This window comes from Sminthopsis crassicaudata, chromosome 2 (genome assembly GCF_048593235.1).
Source record: "Sminthopsis crassicaudata isolate SCR6 chromosome 2, ASM4859323v1, whole genome shotgun sequence".
Taxonomy (NCBI): Eukaryota; Metazoa; Chordata; class Mammalia; order Dasyuromorphia; family Dasyuridae; genus Sminthopsis; species Sminthopsis crassicaudata.
Genome location: NC_133618.1, coordinates 547,640,811 through 547,659,178, shown reverse-complemented (window position 1 = coordinate 547,659,178; position 18,368 = coordinate 547,640,811). Strand labels below are relative to the sequence as shown.

Sequence of the window (18,368 nt, the reverse complement as noted above, 5' to 3'; positions counted from 1 at the left end):
GTGTGAGATGCTGGGGTTTGGGCAAATCCTTTGGAATTAGGTTCAGTAATTAGGTTCAGTAATTCTAGGGGATATCTACTTTGATACCTAATGTGACTGGGAAAAGAGCTTATTATATTCCACCTAAACTACAAACAAACAAACAAACAAAAGTCCAACTCTTCAAATTTTGCCTTCAAATTACCTTCTGCTGGTTGAAGAAGCATATAGGACCTGAATAAGTAGTTTCCAATAGAGGCCTTGGTCTACCAAATACAGTCCTCACTTAGTTTCCATATTTAAATGAACTGCCCTAATATACTCCAAAGAGATCAGTAACAGAAAGTTTCTAAATTCTGCTTAATAGAATACTATGATAAATTGAGAGTAGCCCAAAGTGACACATATGGATTTCCCACTATTATGAAGTATTAATAATATTAATAATAGCTAACTTTTGTATAAAATTTTAAGGTTTGCAAAGTGATCTCTCTCTCTCTCTCTCTATATATATATACATATATATATATGTATGTATATATATATGTATGTATGTATGTATACATTTACATTTGATCTTCATACCAACCCATGAGGTAAATGATGTAATTACTCTCATTTGACAAATGAGAAAACTGAGGCTAAGAGCAATTAACTCCTTACCCAGTGTCACATAGCTAGTTTTTAAGACAAGGTATGAATTCCAGTTTTCCTGACTCCAAGTCTAATGCTCTGTCTACCTATCTACCAAAATATCCATAATAGTACATATACAGCAGCAAAAAAATTAGAAATATGGCAAATGAGACTGTTCGGGTATGCTCAAAAAATCCCACCTCCACCACTTAGCAGCTAGATAATCCTTATTATATAATTTCACCTCATATGCTTTATTTGCTTCATCTGTAAAATAGGCAAATAACAATACCTACCTCCCTCAAGGAGTTGCCAAGGCAAATGAGCTCACACCTAAGACAGTATATAAATATGAACTGTTGAACAGACATTAGAGCTCAGATTAAAAGTAGTGATAACTACTCCATTATTCTAAAGAGAAAATATATTTCCTTTCCTTGGAAGAAAAGCAATAGACTAAGGATGTGGTGAGTAAGAGCAACATGGGACATTTTTTTTGGAGTGGAGTGGGTGGTGGCAGGGATGATGGTTTAGGGAAAAATAATTACAGAATAAAAAACAGAATATAAAACAGATAGGAATCAATAAAATATTAGCAAATAAAACAATACTTTAAAAGCCTAAATGGCTTAATAATATTATAAGATTTGTCCAACCTCCAAAGCCAGCAAGTGACAAGGATGGGATTCAAATACAGGGCTCCTTACTCCACATCCAGTTTTCTTTTCAGTGAACTCACTCTCAGCTAGGGACCCAATCACTTTCCCATCTTGTGATAACTCAGTGGTCCTCAAACTTTTTAAATAGGGGGCCAGTTCACTGTCCCTCAGATTGTGGGAGGGCCGGACTCTGTCTCCGCCCCTCAGACCATTTGCCATAACCCAATGGGCCGCATAAATGTCCTCAGCGGGCCACCCGCCAGCCTTAGTTTGAGAACCCCTGTTAGATAACCCAATCTTAGCTACTCTATGTAGGTCTTGATAACACGGCATTTTTAGAATAGACCAATGATTTCTTTGATGTAAGGAACTCCAAAGGACAATGCAAATAAGAAACTATTCTGAAACTTTTGTAGTCCTAAAGACTGAGATGTTACAATACTTCTTCAGGATCCTGTGATCAGGATGTATCAGAATGAGCCTTGAACCTGATTCCAAGGTCATTTATCTTTTTATTACACCATACAACCTCTTGACATGTTGTTGCAATAACAAAAATGTCATTGACAGGGCATTAGTAACATTCTCACCCATAAAATCCCCCCAAATGGCTTTCAGAAAGAGCGATTTCATCACATCCGGCATTCAAGAATCTCCCTACACTAGCCCAGAATTATTTCTCTACTTCCCCTGGCCTACCTCCCCAAAACTGGCTTATTTACTGATAGCTGGACAGCCTTATGCCTTATCATTTTTGCTTTTGCTCAAACCCCACTTTTCTACTACATCACAGTCAATGAAAAGAAATGTCAATATTAGTCATGTCCAGAAAATTTGTCTCATTCTACATTCTGATTCCTTTTTTCTCTATGAGGAGATAGGTAACATGTATTATCACTCGTCTTGTGGAATCCGTAATCACTACACCAATGAATTCAACAAATAGTATGTTTGTCACATTTATACTGCTCTTCTATCCTCCAGTTTATGGAGAACCCCCTCAGATTCCCATTCTTTGCTACATCAAAAAAGCAATAAATATTTTTGTATATTTTTAATTTGCTTTCCTTTAGTACTAATCCTTCCCTTAATCTATCATCCTTCTAATTCCTTCTTTCCACTTCTCCCCTTTCCCCCCTACTTCTATATATTTCTGTATCCAACTGTTATCTGTTTATGAGTATTCGTCCCTTTTTTAACCAGGTTGTAGGAGAGTGAAGTTCAAGTGTTGATCACATCCCAAAATATTTGTACTCCTTGTTTGGTAGATGCCTACTTGTTTTTCCACAATTATGTGAGATAATGCCCCTAAAATTCTTTTTTCCTTCCTTTGAGGTGTATTCCTCTTCACCTCTCATTTTTTTTCTTAAAAGATCATCAAGATATAACAGACCATTATCATGACATGACAAATTGAATTATTTGGATAAATTTTAATGATTATTATCAAAGGAGTTCAAAGGAATCACATGTATCATATACCATATATAAATCTAAGAAATTTATTATTGTTTGGTACTTTATTCATCACTTCATTTTTGTTTACTTTTATGTAATTTCTCTTTCCTCTTATACTTGAATGTTGAAGTTTCTTTCCATCAAAAATGCTTAGAAGTCCTCTGTTTCAGTAAAGATCCATTTCCCTTCCTCCCTCATAACATTATACTCTGTATTGCTGGGTTATTTAATTGCTCTGAGTCCTAGGCACCTCTATAATGGTGTTCTTCACCCGTGAAGAAATTCCAACATCAATGGAGTAACATATTCTTAATACATCGATGTGTTTTTTTTTCATTTATCATGTGTCATACTTATTCTGATAGCTGGGATACCATCCAATAACATGGTACTTTATACAAATGATATACTCAAGAAATATTTCCTGACTTTATTTCACCACAAATAACTAGCTGCAGCTAATTTTTGGAAAGACAACTTTATATCACTCTACAAAGATAATCCCTGATACCACTAACCAACTCCAAATTCGGTATTGGAATCTGCTTTTCTTAATCAAATTGAATATAAATGTCTTAAGACTTAAAATAAGTTTTTTGGTTTAGATTTCTTATTTGATCAGCATGGGGAATATAAAGTACAGTCAGTGCAGTGATGAAGATCAGTACCAATCTGAAATTAGCCTGGGGGCCCTGAGATATCAAGCTGTTTGTCCATCGCGGTCACAGGACAATTGGATTTTAGGATCAGGACTTTAATCCAGATATTCTCACCCCAATGCTGTTCCACTATTTATGATGTCAAGCTACCTGCCTTTCATTTTGAACTATGAAGGACATAAAACACAATTTCCATTTTGTTTCCAGAAGTGGACATAATTTCCTTTAAATTTTATAGAAGTTCTGGGGTCCAAATAAACAAATGAGAATTTACATGAACGGCAAGACTACAAAAGTATATTTGATATAGTTTTTTTTCAGCAACCTATGACACTCAGTCAGAACTCACAGGGAAAGTACATATTGTGGCAAAACTTCCAGGCTGGCAATAGTGACTGAAAAATAATAGTCCTATCTGCATTTCTTGAGGAAAGCTTAACATAATTTATTTTGTTCTATAACTGATTTTTTTCAGCTGCAGGAAGCCAAGAATGAAAGCTACCTTGGCTACTCTGGAATATAATACTATTCTTACCATGTTTTGATCTGCAGACTGCAGATGGGAGATGTAAGAAATGTCTAGAGAGCCATCCTGATGAGTCATAGCTCATTTCATATTGCACATATTGCCATATGCATATATATGTGGGTTGTATAAGGATGGATATATTGGGGGAATGAATATCATAATGGATAGAGAGCTGTACATGGCCTTAGATCAGTTCCTCTTACAGAAATGTGCTGTGTGATATTTTAACCTCTCAGTGTCCAACACAACTTTCAAGGATTTAAGTTATAGGAAAGTTGCCAATCTTCATTAATGGAGGGAGTTTCTTCAAGGGTATTCTATATACCATCAAATATATACAAATGTATAATATTAATATTAAAATATAAATATGCATAAACATAAAAAGTAAACCTACAAACCATAGGCCCTCACTAAAACAAAAACAAAATCCTATGTACATCTAAATAGGTATATTTACTGTCTTCATGGCCTTGAACAAGACTTTTATTTAACCTTCCTGGACATTGTTTTTCTCATTTAAAAATGCAGAGAGTTTGCGTTCAAGGTCTTTAAGTTTCCTTCCAGCTCTAGTTTTATAATCACGTATACATATGTAGACTTATTTTAAAACACAGCCATTTAACAAAAATACCTTTAAAGGAAAGGGGGAAAATTTTTATTTTGCTTCATAAAAGACTCATTCACATTTAACTCTACCACATTTTGCTCGTAATACTAATGACTTTTCCAATATATTCAATAATCCAGCATACACCCAATGGTAGTATTATATTAAAGCATAAATCAGGGCCAAGTACATAGTACATGTATCTAATAATGTTCAATATATATTTGAGAAGTCAGCAGTTCTTTGTTTAATAAGCTAATGTAGTTAAACAATCAGCTATTTGGGTAAAATTAACAATATCCCAAATAGTTGTTATTACACACTGAATTAGGAATATGGAGACCTGGGATCAGAATTGATTATGTTACTTTATGAACGTGAGCAAGTCACTTAGGTTTTTCTTATCTGTAACATAAAGAAGGTTGACTAGAAAATTCTAACATTCCAGGTGAACCTTTCCCTCATATAATTTTTAGATTCTCACTGAACCTTTCAGTTAAAATTGAGAACAATGGGATAAGTTCAACAAGTCTAGCACCCAAAAATATTCATGCATTTCATTAAATATTGAATATCTACTATATACATTTATATTATTAGTCTTTTCCCATCCTTGCTGCTGTCATCTGATGAATTCCATTCACATCACTCTCTATACTTTCTTTGTAATTACCTTATGTATTGGATTCATTGTTTATATCCCACAATTGTCATAATCTTCAATATTTTTAATTTTCACATTAATATCTGTCCACACAATCTTTCTATTCACTTTCTACTATACAGTACCATGATTTCACCTTACATTTCACCATTTCTCAGAATTACATATTTTTCATGATATAGAAATTCCATTCTCTAAGCTCAGAAAACTATACTTTTACCCTAACTCAGCCTACTACTTATATTAAATCTACTTTTCACCCTTATCAAACCTCTTTCTACTCTCTTGTCTTATAGTCCCTACTCTGACTTTACTTTACTTGTATATCCAGTCTTGAACACATTATTCAACATTTTAAAATGCTTCTCTAGCTGCTAACCTAGAATGCCTTTTACCCCCTGACACTGCCATCCATAACCAGAAAATCTTTTCCTCTGGATAATGACCTATACCGTCTATTTTCTTCACTCTTGTTTCAAGGTTATTTATTACAGTTATAGAAAGAAATGAACTACAGCCTGATTTCACCCACTACACCTTGAAGGTATATAATCTCAGATAGGTTCTTGATAATCCTTTACAATACTACACTATTCATATCAACTCCCTATCACATTTTCCCACAGAAACTATTCCAAACATTTTCTCCTCCAGTCATCTCCCTTTATAGCAAATGTGAGTCTCCTCCAGTATTATGAAGCTTAAGGTCATGACCTCCCTAAATTCCTTTGTTCTACCTTACCATATCTTCCTTTCCATTGGGTTAAAAAAATGACTATTTTTTCACAAAGTTTTTTTTTAATGTACCTTCACTTTTCTATTACTTTCCAATCTTGTTGTAGTATTTGAACACTTTCTTAAGTATATTTAATCCCTCTTCCGCTTGGTATCTTCCCATTTACCTGCAAATATACTATTTGCAAAAATACTACCCTCCCCCCAAAAAAGTCTTCCTTTAAAAAATGTTCTATTTGAATGAAAAGTATTGTTCAAATTGCTTATAATACTTGCTCTTAAATAAGACATAATGCCTGTCCTTGTGAAGTTTTGCATATATTCTGCATGTCTGAAATGCCTTCCTGTACTCCCTTGGCTGCTGAGCCTTAATTATCACTTGTAGTCCAACTCAAATATCACCTTGGAGGAGGCGCAGTTGATAGAGTTGATACAGAGATACTTGGCTTGGTCTCAGAAGTGTGTGTTCTCAGGCAAGTTACTTCATCTCCACTAACCTTGATTTCCTCGAATGAAAAATGGGAAAAATCACAGCATTTATCTCACAAGGTTGCTATGAGAATCAGATGAAGTATTGTAAAGTATCGAGCACAGTTGACTGGGAATATAGTAAGTGCTATCTTGTTGTTGTTCAGCAACGTCCAACTCTTCATGACCCCTAATTTGGGATTTTCTTGGCAAAGGTGCTGAAGTGGTTTACCATTTCCTTCTCCAGTTCATTTTTACAGATGAGAAAATTGAGGCAAACAGGGTTAAGAGACTTGCCCAGTATAACACAATTAAGTAAGTGTCTGAGACTGGATTGGCACTCAGGCTATTCTGACTCCTACACCATCTAGCTGCCAAGTGCTATCTAAATAAATATTATTATTACCACCTTATTCTCTATGATCTTTTCTTGACCCTCCCCCACCTCACCATGCTCCTAAGTCACAATTTCTTTCTCCACTTTTCTTTTGCAGCTTTTTAAATATGCCTACCATATAATAGTTTATATCAAAGTTACCTCTCTGTGTTTTATTTCCTTATCATTTTGAAATATCCATGAAGATAGACATTGTTTTTTATTTAGGTTCTGAATCTTTTCCAACAATGTGCACAATTCTTTTCGCTCAGGAGTAGTAAAAGTAGTAACAGTAGTAGTATAATAGTAGTACAATAATAATAACAACTAGGATTTATATAGGACTCTAAGATTTGCAAAGAGGGGTAATAATACTAACAGTAGTAGTAGGAACAATAATAATATTAACGAGGATTTATATAGGACTTAAGGTTTGCAAAGAGTTTTTCAGGTCATCTCATTTGATCTCTATATTAAATGATAAAGGGCAGGCAGGTAGCATGCTACAGTGGATGGAGCAGAGGCTTAAGAGTCAGGAAGACTTATCTTCCTAAGTGAAAATCTGGCCTCAGACATTAACTAGCTAAATGGTTGTCTCAGTTTCCTTATCTGTAAAATGAGTTGAAGAAGGAAATGGCAAATCACTCCAATATCTTTGCCAAGAAAACTCCGAAAGGGATAACAAAAAGTTAGACAACTTTAAAATAACTGAACAATTGATAAATGCTTAATAAATGTGTTGATTTGAAGATTGCTGTGAGGATTAAAACATAAGACATGGTCCCTTGCCTTTTAGGACCTCATAGTTTCCTCAGGGCCTCTGGATGTATACACATTCAAAAGTTAAATATCACTGCCAGATCATAGGTATTCCATGTATAATGAGTGGTTTAAAGAGTTGCTAAGGACAGGAAAGGAGACATGGTGTTGAATTGGAGTGGAAAGGGAAGGCTGACTCCATAAAGAAAGTAAAAAGATGATTTTCTTCAGGAAGGATCTAGACAAGAAAGGAGGTATTCCTTTCTATGTCACAAAGACTATGTAACTTTTAAGATTTTTATTGATTATCAAATCTTTGAAACTATTGAACATTATGAATCTGAGAGCTATAAACTATTCAAGTGAAATATATTTTTTTTACTTAGACTTTTCTAAAAAAAAAAAAGTAACTCCTCACATTGAAAAAAAAATAAAGAAAGAAGGAAAAGCAGGGGTGGGGGAAGTCATATAAGTTAAAAGCAATGAAAACATTTACCCCTTACAAAATAGTAGGCATTTTAAGAGGGAGGGGGTGTCCTTCTTTAGTGAAAGAGAGTGCTCTGGATAGGGTTTCTCTGGAATGTATTTTGGAAACTATTTTGATGCAAAGGAAAAAATAACCATGGCCCTTGCCTAAATTAAAGTTCATCTCTTCTTTAGGTATTGTTAATCAGTTCTTTTCTTCAATTAGGCAGAAAGCCAAAAGACATTTTAAAAATGGTCCACCTTCAAATAAACTCTCAATCTACTTTTCTGTGTCGATATTCTTTTTAAAAAGACAACATATAAACAGATAAGTCCATAGAAGATATATACTAAGGTGATAGAAAGGCAATATTGGCTTTACAAATAATTTATTCAAAAGATAAGTAAGACTTCCTAGGGAAAATAGAGACCTAGTTTGGAATGGTTCAGAATTACCCCCTAATCAAAGTTTATCACTTTTAAGCCAATATCCTTTAGTCCAAATTAAAGCTAATAGCCCAAACCAGCTTTGCCTCTTTTTCAGTTTTGAGGTCAAATATTAAACTCTGCTCTCCTTCCTAAGCAAACCATTGTATCTCCTGGGGAGGGGAATCAGAGGAACCAAAGACCAAAATACTCACTGCTAGTTATTTACTTCAGCAACAGTGGTTTCCATTTGGTGTCCAGACATCACTAAGCACAACTTCTGATGGAAACCGCAGAATTGATAGCTGCCCTCTAGGAGACTCTGTCAACCCTATAAATTAGATTGGGGAGAAAGCATCATTGAAACAGAAGAAAACTGGTAAACATTTTCTTCCTTTATAAGAATAAACTAGCCATGGAGGACACATGGACCACACAAAGAAGAATATGGGATTGTCAGCAACCTCACTGTCCGGCTCAGGCTACTTTAATTATGAAGGCATGTAGTTAGTTCTATTCAATGACTGGGTGGCTTTGATTAGTAAGAAAGTTAACAACAGTGATAACAAAGCAAAATAATTTATTCCTCTGCCCTTTCCCCACCCCTTCCTCCACCCCATTACATACATACTTTGTAAAATTAACATTTAGGGAAAGCAAAGTTCCAGTGGAATTTGACCATAACAATCAATCACATTTAATGATCTTGTTTCTTGCTGAATTTCAAAGTGTTTAAATAGATAAATGTTCAAAAAACACAGTGCTTGCAAGTGCTCTCTCTCTCTTTCTCACACACACCCCACACTACACACACACACACACACACACACACACACACACACACACACACACACACACACGACTAAAAGGATATGCCCCAAAATACAATGGCTTGTTCATTTTCAGATTGATTTTTAAAAAGTTCCCTGCTTCTACAAAGATGATCATTTTTCACAAGTTGGTAATTTTACTCATCTAGGTCCATCCAAATGAATATAACTATGGTTGAAATGACAACTTATCTATGAGGTCATAAAAAAGACTTTTCCAACTGGAGATCATATATTGGGAATTAGAAAAAGAGAAGAAGACTAATAATATAAAATCTATTTGCTCAAGAGATAAAAATCTTGCACAGCCCATTAATCAGTGCTTGAACTTTAGGGCAAGCATGTTCATTGCTTTCTTTTTATCAAAAGGAACATAGGATTCATTAATTTCTCAATTCAACTGCTCAATTTTGACTTCCATCTCATTAAGAACTCATTTTCAATATAGTATTCGCCAAATTAATATATAAGGGGTAAAAAATATGCAATGTTTCTATTTAAAAATGCTAAATAAACTGTAGGAGACCAGAGATGCTGTTTAGCCCTTGATATCTGCAGAAGACTATGCACAAGTCTGCTGTCCACTTTCACGCTGGGAAATGCCAGCAAACCACAAGCAAGCCGATTTCGGCAGATGGGGAAAGAGCTAAGGCCAGGACAGCATGGACAGAGAAAATCAATCAAGTGGGCTGGCAAAAAAGGGTGACTTCACAGCTGACAATGCCAGCCATGCAGAGAAATGATCTTTTAGAGTAGGAAAAATGCAGAATCCAAGTGTCAAACAGGGCATTTGGGGGCGGGGAGTGGAGGGGGATATCAGATTGGATCAGGGGGAGATAGTTACTCACCAAATCTGTTCATTATTTGCAGGCAGAAAATTAAACCATATTTCCTGTTTATCTGAAAGGCTGTGAGTAGAGAGATTCTGAGTGGTGATGAGCGGTTGATTCAGTCCCTGCCCCCTCACTGCTATTACTGCTCACTACAGCATTCAGATAGCTCAGCTTGCCTCTGTTACATTCACAGGCTCAAAAATGTTGCTTATCAGCAAGGGCAGTCCCAGTTCTCAGCAGTTCCACAGTGGCTTGGCCATATTTGACTTTATTCCATATAATACCGCTGATTTATGAAGCAGATAGTGGAAAACCTATTTTCAAGTTATTTAGACTTTCCACAGTTCTCTTTGAAAGTTCTGCTGTGTATGACCTCCACTTAGGTCACAGAGAGCAATAATGGCTCCAGGGCCCATTGGCTTCAGGTATAAAACAACAAATTAGGACAAACTGGGATATTACACAAACAAACCAAAAAGCCCTCTACTTCATACCCTTGTGAAAGGACTATATAGTTAAACTTGAAGGGCATCTTAGAGGTCATGAAATTCAACATCTTCATTTTAAAATGTAGAAAATGAAGGTAAGATAAGTTAGTAAGTAGCAGGAGCAGGATTCAAATCCAGGTCTTCTAATTCCAAATCCATTAACCTTTTCACTGCATTAGACTATTTGAATCATCTTAAGAAGAGTGAAAAATATTTCAAAAGGTGCAGCATTAGCAAAATCACACTGACTTTTATTCTAATAATCTATGAATTCATTCCCTTACTGAGCACATCAAAACCCCACCTAACTAGGATGGGGACAACAAGGTGTCACAGGGCATGGAGCTCCAGGCCTGGAGGAAGACCTAAATTCAAATATGACCTCAAACCCTCATAACTCTGCTTGCCTCAGTTTCCTTATCCATAAAAATGAGTTGGAATAGGAAATGGTAAACCATTCCAATATTTCTGCTAAAGAAACCTCAAATAGTATAGTTTCTGGCTAGCTGAATTTCGGATCCATTCATTCCCTGCCATTTTTTTTCTTTTGGAAAACCATCCCCCTCGCATGTAACTTTTCTGTGTGATAAAATTCCTATTAAATATTGTACAAAATATCAAAAATTGATACCAGCAATAACTAAGTGGCAAGTATAAAGTCTTTATAACCTCAACTGTAATAGAAAAGTTTTCTAAAAATATATTAGTTCAATTTCCTGTCTGTTAGTCATTCAGTGACCATAATGAGCTTTCTTTTATGATTTTTAGATCTTATGAGGGATTGAAGATTAATCTGATTATAATAAAAACATACATATACATATTTGTATGTATCTATAATCTCACTTTAATTCTTAAAACATTAGTTGCCTTTGTCTAGGACTGCAGATGAATAAGGTGTAGGAAGTCAGACTGAATCTATGGTGGATCTCTAGGGCAAGCCCAGGAACATGTCTTTTTAATGAGTATGATATGAACTTATTTTCATCTGATTCTCCTCAAAATAGAGTGTGGAAAAATAAATCTAGTTGAAAGTAATTTGTGGTTCTGATTAATTGAGGTTTTGCTTCAAGCACATTTCCAACTAAGTCACCTGAAACAAGAATTTTACAAATTAAATCCAATTTTCTCTTTAATTGCTGTTGAGAAATGGACCTGCTTTCCTATTTGGAAATATGCCTCCAGCATCAATGCCCTTATATCAATATGCATGCAGAGGCATGTTATTGGCCTCCTAGGACTATCATAGAATAACAGATTTAGAGCTGGAAGTATCCAACCTTCATCTAAGCCAGCTCCCATATTTTGCAGATTGAAGAAACATACTGAAACCCTGAGAGGTAAAGGGATTTTCCCAAGATCAAGGATTCTATTCTTGTCTTTGGCTGGTCCTGATCTCCATAGGACTGCATCTTTCCATTTTGGTAAGGATAAATACCTCATGATACAGTCACTTCCAGAGAAAGGGAACCCACAAGAATCCTATTACTCCAATTCTGCCACTAGGGTTAGTTTAGTGCTCAAGAGAACTGGCTCATGCTATGTCAAGAATCCAGACATGGGCTATGGACTGCTTCTTGATATAAATTGGAAACTCCTACAATTATTAAGGCAGAAGCATAGGCAACAACAACATAAATTTCCTGGGGTCTCCAGTATTTATCATTGTTGCCTAAAAGGGCTATAGGATAAATCACAGTAGTCAAGGACTTGTTGAATCTTGTTTAATGCTCAAAGAAACTATTTAATTTCCAGAACTTTCAATATCCTCATGCAAACACAGAAATAAGCAGCAATACTTAGTATTATTAGTGCTAATTCCAAAGTCCTGCTGCTTCTCATATATGTAGGATTGTGCAGAGCCTTCTTCTCCACTGTTCAATCTGTAACAATCAGCAAAGCCTAGAGCCGAGAACTCACATCTATCTACCAGTGCTGTGCCTTCTTTGAGAAGTCAGATCGATGGATGAGCAGTGAAACTCTTGGGATCTGCCCCCTGTTCTAAGTCACAGTTTTCCCAAGAGGAAAAGGAAACGTTGATTAGTATTCTTTCCTCCTACACTCTGACTTTCGTTAGGGTCTTACAAACTCAGAAGGAACCCTGCACTCCAATTATTGAAAATTTGCATTGGTCAACTCAAGATGACTCCTGGAGAAGAATTGAATGTTTCATAATAGGAAAGCTTCAAAAAAAGAATATTAAATCTGCTTCCTCCTTTATAAGTTACAACCACAATTGGATATTTTTTCTTCCTTAAGAGATATCTTCAAGGAAATATGGTTGAAGGAAAAGAGCTCAGGGCTAAGAATTTCTTATTGGTATTATACATTTGGCTGTGTAACATTGAGCAAATTATTTCAAAGCCTTGCACGAAGGGCTCAATAAATATATTTTGAATTGAAATGAATTGAGATTTTCTAATCCTTAGTTTCCTCATCTACAAAATGTGAGTATGAATGTAAGCAGGGAGCCAGACGGCACAGTGGATAGAGTGCCAAGGCTGGAATCAAAAGACTGAGTTCAAATCTGGTGTCAAACACTATGTGATCCCAGGTAAATCACTTAACCCTGTTTGCCTCAGTTTTCTGATCTGTAAAATGAGTTACAGAAGGAAATGACAAATCATGCCAGTATTTTTGCCAAGAAAATACCAAATGGAGGTCACAAAGAGTTGTGCACAACTGTACAACAAAATGAATGTAGGCATCTTTAGCCCACTTTTCTAGCAGTTTTTAGTTTTACAGTTCTAGATATTTTCTGACAAATAATGATAGCAGAAGGGAGAGTAGTAATAACAGTTTTCAGAATCAAGTTATGATGGGACAGCACAAACCGGGAATGACCAGGACCCAGACATTGAACAATGAGATTATACATCTAGGTAGATAGTCCTAAAGAGAGATTAGCAATAGATAAATCTCCAGGATTGGTAAGGGGTTGATACCTCAGAAGTTCCAAAATGTTAACTAAAATTCACATGCATCATCAGGTCTCTGAAAGTTTTAGGAATAATTGTAATCCTAAAACAACTGACTTACTAGGTAAGAATTGAAATTTGTTTTAAAAGTTGGGAATCGGGGGCAGCTAGGTGGCGCAGTAGATAGAGCACCAGCCCTGAATTCAGGAGGACCCGAGTTCAAATCTGGTCTCAGACACTTAACACTTCCTAGCTGTGTGACCCTGGGCAAGTCACTTAACCCCAGCCTCAGGGGAGAAAAAAAAAGTTGGGAATCAAGTGACAGACATCCAGGTCAGTGCAATATGTTCATCAAAGCTAATGATGCTATTTCTTTTCAGAATATGAATGTATAGGTCCTTATATTGACCATGAGTAAGAGTTGGACACTCAGTGATATATGGAGACATGTTCACTTAAAATGTTTGCCAGCACCATTGAAGATGCCCTCAAAGAGTTCAAACAAAAAGAATTTGGTGTGCCAGTCTCCCAGCTATGCATATGCATAAAGCGCTGTGTATAGAAGCACTCCTTTTTCAACTCTACATTTCAGAATGTGCTATTAACTTTAGCACTCAAGACAATTTATATTTCCTTTGTGAAGCCTTTCCTAAATTCTCCATTTGTTTCATATTCTATCTCCCTCTTCAAATTGATTTGTATTTACTTTTCTATATTCCTGTTATATCCCTCTGTGCTCAGGAATTGTATGTTTTTTGTCTTCACATTCCTAGAACACTGCCTGTTCCCTTCTAAAATGTTTGCTGAATCAAATTGTTTGATTATACATATATAACTTATATCAAATTGCATATCATTTTAGGGATAAAAGATGAAAAAGAGGGAGAGAGATGAATTTAGAACTCAATGGTTTTTTTTAAATGAATGTTTAAAATTGTCATTACATGTAATTGGAAAAAACAAAATACTATTAAAAATAAAATAAAATAAACTGAATGGTTGCTGAAGGATTCCCTTTCAATGCTGAGGTTCCTCAAACAAGTTTATTTTAAAATGACATGGTACTAAAGTCAATCCTCAACTTGTGTACAGGTAACATTCCTAGAAAATAGTATTATAGTAAAAAAAAAAAAAAAAAAAAAAAAAAAAAAAAAACATGAATGTTGAAACATTGAGCCTTATGGGAAATAGGGGGTTAAGTTCTCTCAGTCAGCAAAGACTATAATCTGAAAATATACTTTTCTGTATACAATTTTCTATAATAAAACATTAATTCTGATCATATGTGTTTTTCTTAACACAATAATGAAATAATGCATAAAATCCACTACTTAAAATTAGCAATATGCAAAACATTTTCCTCACCAGTAATTACCTAGAATTCTGAGATCTTTTGTACTGGATCCATTATAAAAAAAAGCAAAAACAAAAACAAAAAATTATTTCAGACAATATTCACTCTTCAATATACATAAAATCTACAATACATGAGTAATTTCCTCCTTTTTGTAGATATAATGAATTGCCAATTGGTTAACAGCAATCTCAAAACAGATAATGAATATAAAAACATTCCAGCATGAAGTAATGTTTATCTAATTAATACCTTTATTTTTTCACTAAGTCACATCACTAGCTTCGTACACTTAGACTTAGAACCCAAAGGACTTGCACTAAATAAGCATAATTGCAATACAAAACTTGACTTTTAAAGGTAAATAATGAAAAGTTGCAATAGAGCAAGGGCAGTTCTTTACAATTGTAGGGTGAACAAGAACAGTAAGTTGCCTGGTAAGATACCAGCCATTTCACAAACGTATATACATCACACTACTTTTTATTTCTCTACTACGCATAGATTCAAATTGTTAATATAGAAGTGAGAATGAGAGTACTAATAAAATCACAGAATGCTTAAAGTTGCAAAAATTAAACATGTGAAATATTGGGAATTGATTGTAATTTTATCAAGTCTTAGAATATTACAAAAAGTTCTTACTGGAAACCACAGCTATGTGAGAAAGATTGGGCTATCTAATAAAAGGGGATGAAAATCACAGATGTATATATGTTTGAATAACTATCATTTTAAGTCAATCTGTAAGCACAGTGAGCACACAAAGGGAAGGTAAATAGTGAAAGATTGCTAGATTTGGAATCAAAACACCTGAATTCAAATCCTAGTTTTGTCAATTACTATTGATGTGGCTTTGAGGTACTCACTTAATTACTCTGAGAATTCTTTGTTAAAAAATGAGCAAGTTAGATTTGGTGACCACCAAAATCTCTTCTCTAAATATATAATCCTATAATCTAGTTAGCCTCAGAACAGAAAGGACATGGAGATCAGGATAGATTATACTTGAGAAATCATGCAGTGTTTTCCATTATCCCAAACTGCTTGTGGCTGCAAAAACAATGACACTATAGCCTAAGAACCATGACACAAGGAAAATTAAAATTATAAGTAACCCAGAGGGCAGTGGAAAGGTACTACTTTTGAATCAGATGCAAATATTTTGCTGTATATTACCTAGTTGATTCATGTATAGAAAATGGCATGGCATAATTTAGGGTCGAGAGAGAGAGAAGGAGAGAGAAAGAGAATAAAAAGAGGAGAGAGAAAGAAAAAAGAAAGACAGGAAGGAAGGAAGGAAGGAAGGAAGGAAGGAAGGAAGGAAGGAAGGAAGGAAGGAAGGAAGGAAGGAAGGAAGGAAGGAAGGAAGGAAGGAAGGAAGGAAGGAAGGAAGGAAGGAAGGAAGGAAGGAAGGAAGGAAGGAAGGAAGGAAGGAAGGAAGGAAGGAAGGAAGGAAGGAAGGAAGGAAGGAAGGAAGGAAGGAAGGAAGGAAGGGAGGGAGGGAGGGAGGGAGGGAGGGAGGGAGGGAGGGAGGGAGGGAGGGAGAGAAGGAAAACAGATATGTAAAAAAAGCTGAATCAGTCATACTGTGAGAATGAGAGGTGCCAGGTATACAACCCAAGTGTTATATTAGTGGCAAAAACAGTAATGACGATAACTGAAATGTATATAGATTTTAGGTTTGCAGAACATTCACATACATTTATCAAATTTGAGGTTCACAGCTGCCTGTGAGGTATGTAGTGTAGGCATTATCTCCATTTTACAGATGAGAAAAGTAAACTCCAGATGTTAAATCATTTGTCACTAGTGAGAAAGATAAGATCTGAACCAGGGCCTCCTTAAAGTTTAACACCAGACCTCTACTTAGTCACACCACATACTTGGTACATACCAACACACATACACACATGGGCACACATGCACACACACAGAAGAAGGCATTCACTGAATTGGATTTCCAGAGGATTTTTGAAAAGACAGGCTTGAAGTTCACATTGCATAAAGAGGCATTGTCGTTTGATGGAAACAGTGCTCACACTGAAGAAATCACAGACCCGTTCCAATGACAAAATACCAGGAGGCGGGCTTATCCCTGGGCCAAATCTTCAGGTAGAGAAGGATTAATTGTCTCTAGGGATTTTGTCTCCAGGGCCACCTTTGGAGTAGGAAGTCAGGCCAGTCACCACAGGACTATTATAATAGCCAAAAAATTAAAAGGAAACCCTTACAATCCCAAGCATCTTCTTAGTTTTAAAAATAAACAAGGATATTTTATTTTCTTAATGCTTTAAAAATTAATTTTTAATCCTTGATAAAAAAATTCATTTTTAAAACCTTTCTAAAATTTGCAGAGATCCCAACAGAACAAGTAATTCAGTAATCACTTCACACCTGCACTTAGATTTCCAGAGATCATCTGGCTGCCAGCTTAGATTTACTGTGCAGATGTTTATACCAAACACAAAACCTTCAGATAAGAATGTTAAGACTTTTCTCTGAACCAGATAGGCTCATTATAATTTAACCTCTACACAAAGCTACTTTAGGGAGAAAAGATAGAGCCTTAACAAATCTTCTCTGTCTAATAATTTATCAGCTTCAAGGATCACTTAAAAGGAGTAGTTTTATAAAGAAATCCATGCTCTGGGCAAAGAGACAGTCAAAAAACACATCTTCTTTCTCTTTCGATGTCCCTTATGAAATGTCTATCCACCTGATTCTTTTCTAAGAGTGGATTAACCATCCCTTGGAGAAGTCAGATTGTTTTGTGGTAACTATGGATGTCAATAGTTTATTGTCTTAAAGACCAACCAGTTTCAATATCTCCCTTCCTTCCCCTCCTGCCCTTTGCTATCATTCACAAGGCCACAAATATGAACATTTCAGTTACTCTGTTCTTTGGACCATAAGTACAGAAATAGATACAAGAGCTAACTTCAACACTATATTATAATCATTAGAAATAGGTTTATTCATCATTTAGTGAGACCCTAAAGAAGAAAACCTCCAATTCTTTGGGTATCAATAGAAATAACATGTACTAGCAGAGTCTTTACCATAAAACACATAGGTTTCTTCCCACTTCTCTCAATTTAAGACAAATTTACCCTATGCATTTTCTCTAGTTTCCTTTGGCGTCACCAAGAATCATTTCTTATATTGCCTCTAGCAGACAGGAGGTGGATTATCTTTGTTTTCATTAAAATGGCAGAAGTGGTCAAGTGGTCTGGAAGATACAAACCTTTCAATCAAGGTACTCTATATAAGCTCTATCTTTTTCTTACGGAGAGGGTAGGAGAAAAAGAGGGAGAAGGAATATATATATGTGTGTGTGTGTGTGTGTGTGTGTGTGTGTGTGTGTGTGTGTGTGTGTATACACACTATATATACATAGTATTACTAACATGTTTGTGATCCCGGCTAAACATGGCTCAGTACTAAGTTCCCCATGACAGAACACTACTGATTAGTTTAAAGTAATTATAGTTATACTGTCACTGTCAAAGCTGAAGTAAT

At 35.5% G+C, this 18,368-nt stretch overlaps 1 protein-coding gene across 2 annotated transcripts in view; it reads right to left on the bottom strand.

Annotated features, from left to right (window-relative positions):
- OTUD7A (OTU deubiquitinase 7A) overlaps positions 1 to 18,368 on the bottom strand; it is a 391,428-nt gene that overhangs the window by 278,280 nt on the left and 94,780 nt on the right. For both annotated transcript variants that reach the window (XM_074294958.1, XM_074294962.1), the window contains exon 2: positions 8,639 to 8,754. The gene's annotated coding sequence lies outside the window, so the exon portion shown is untranslated. The remainder of the gene's footprint in view (positions 1 to 8,638; positions 8,755 to 18,368) is intronic.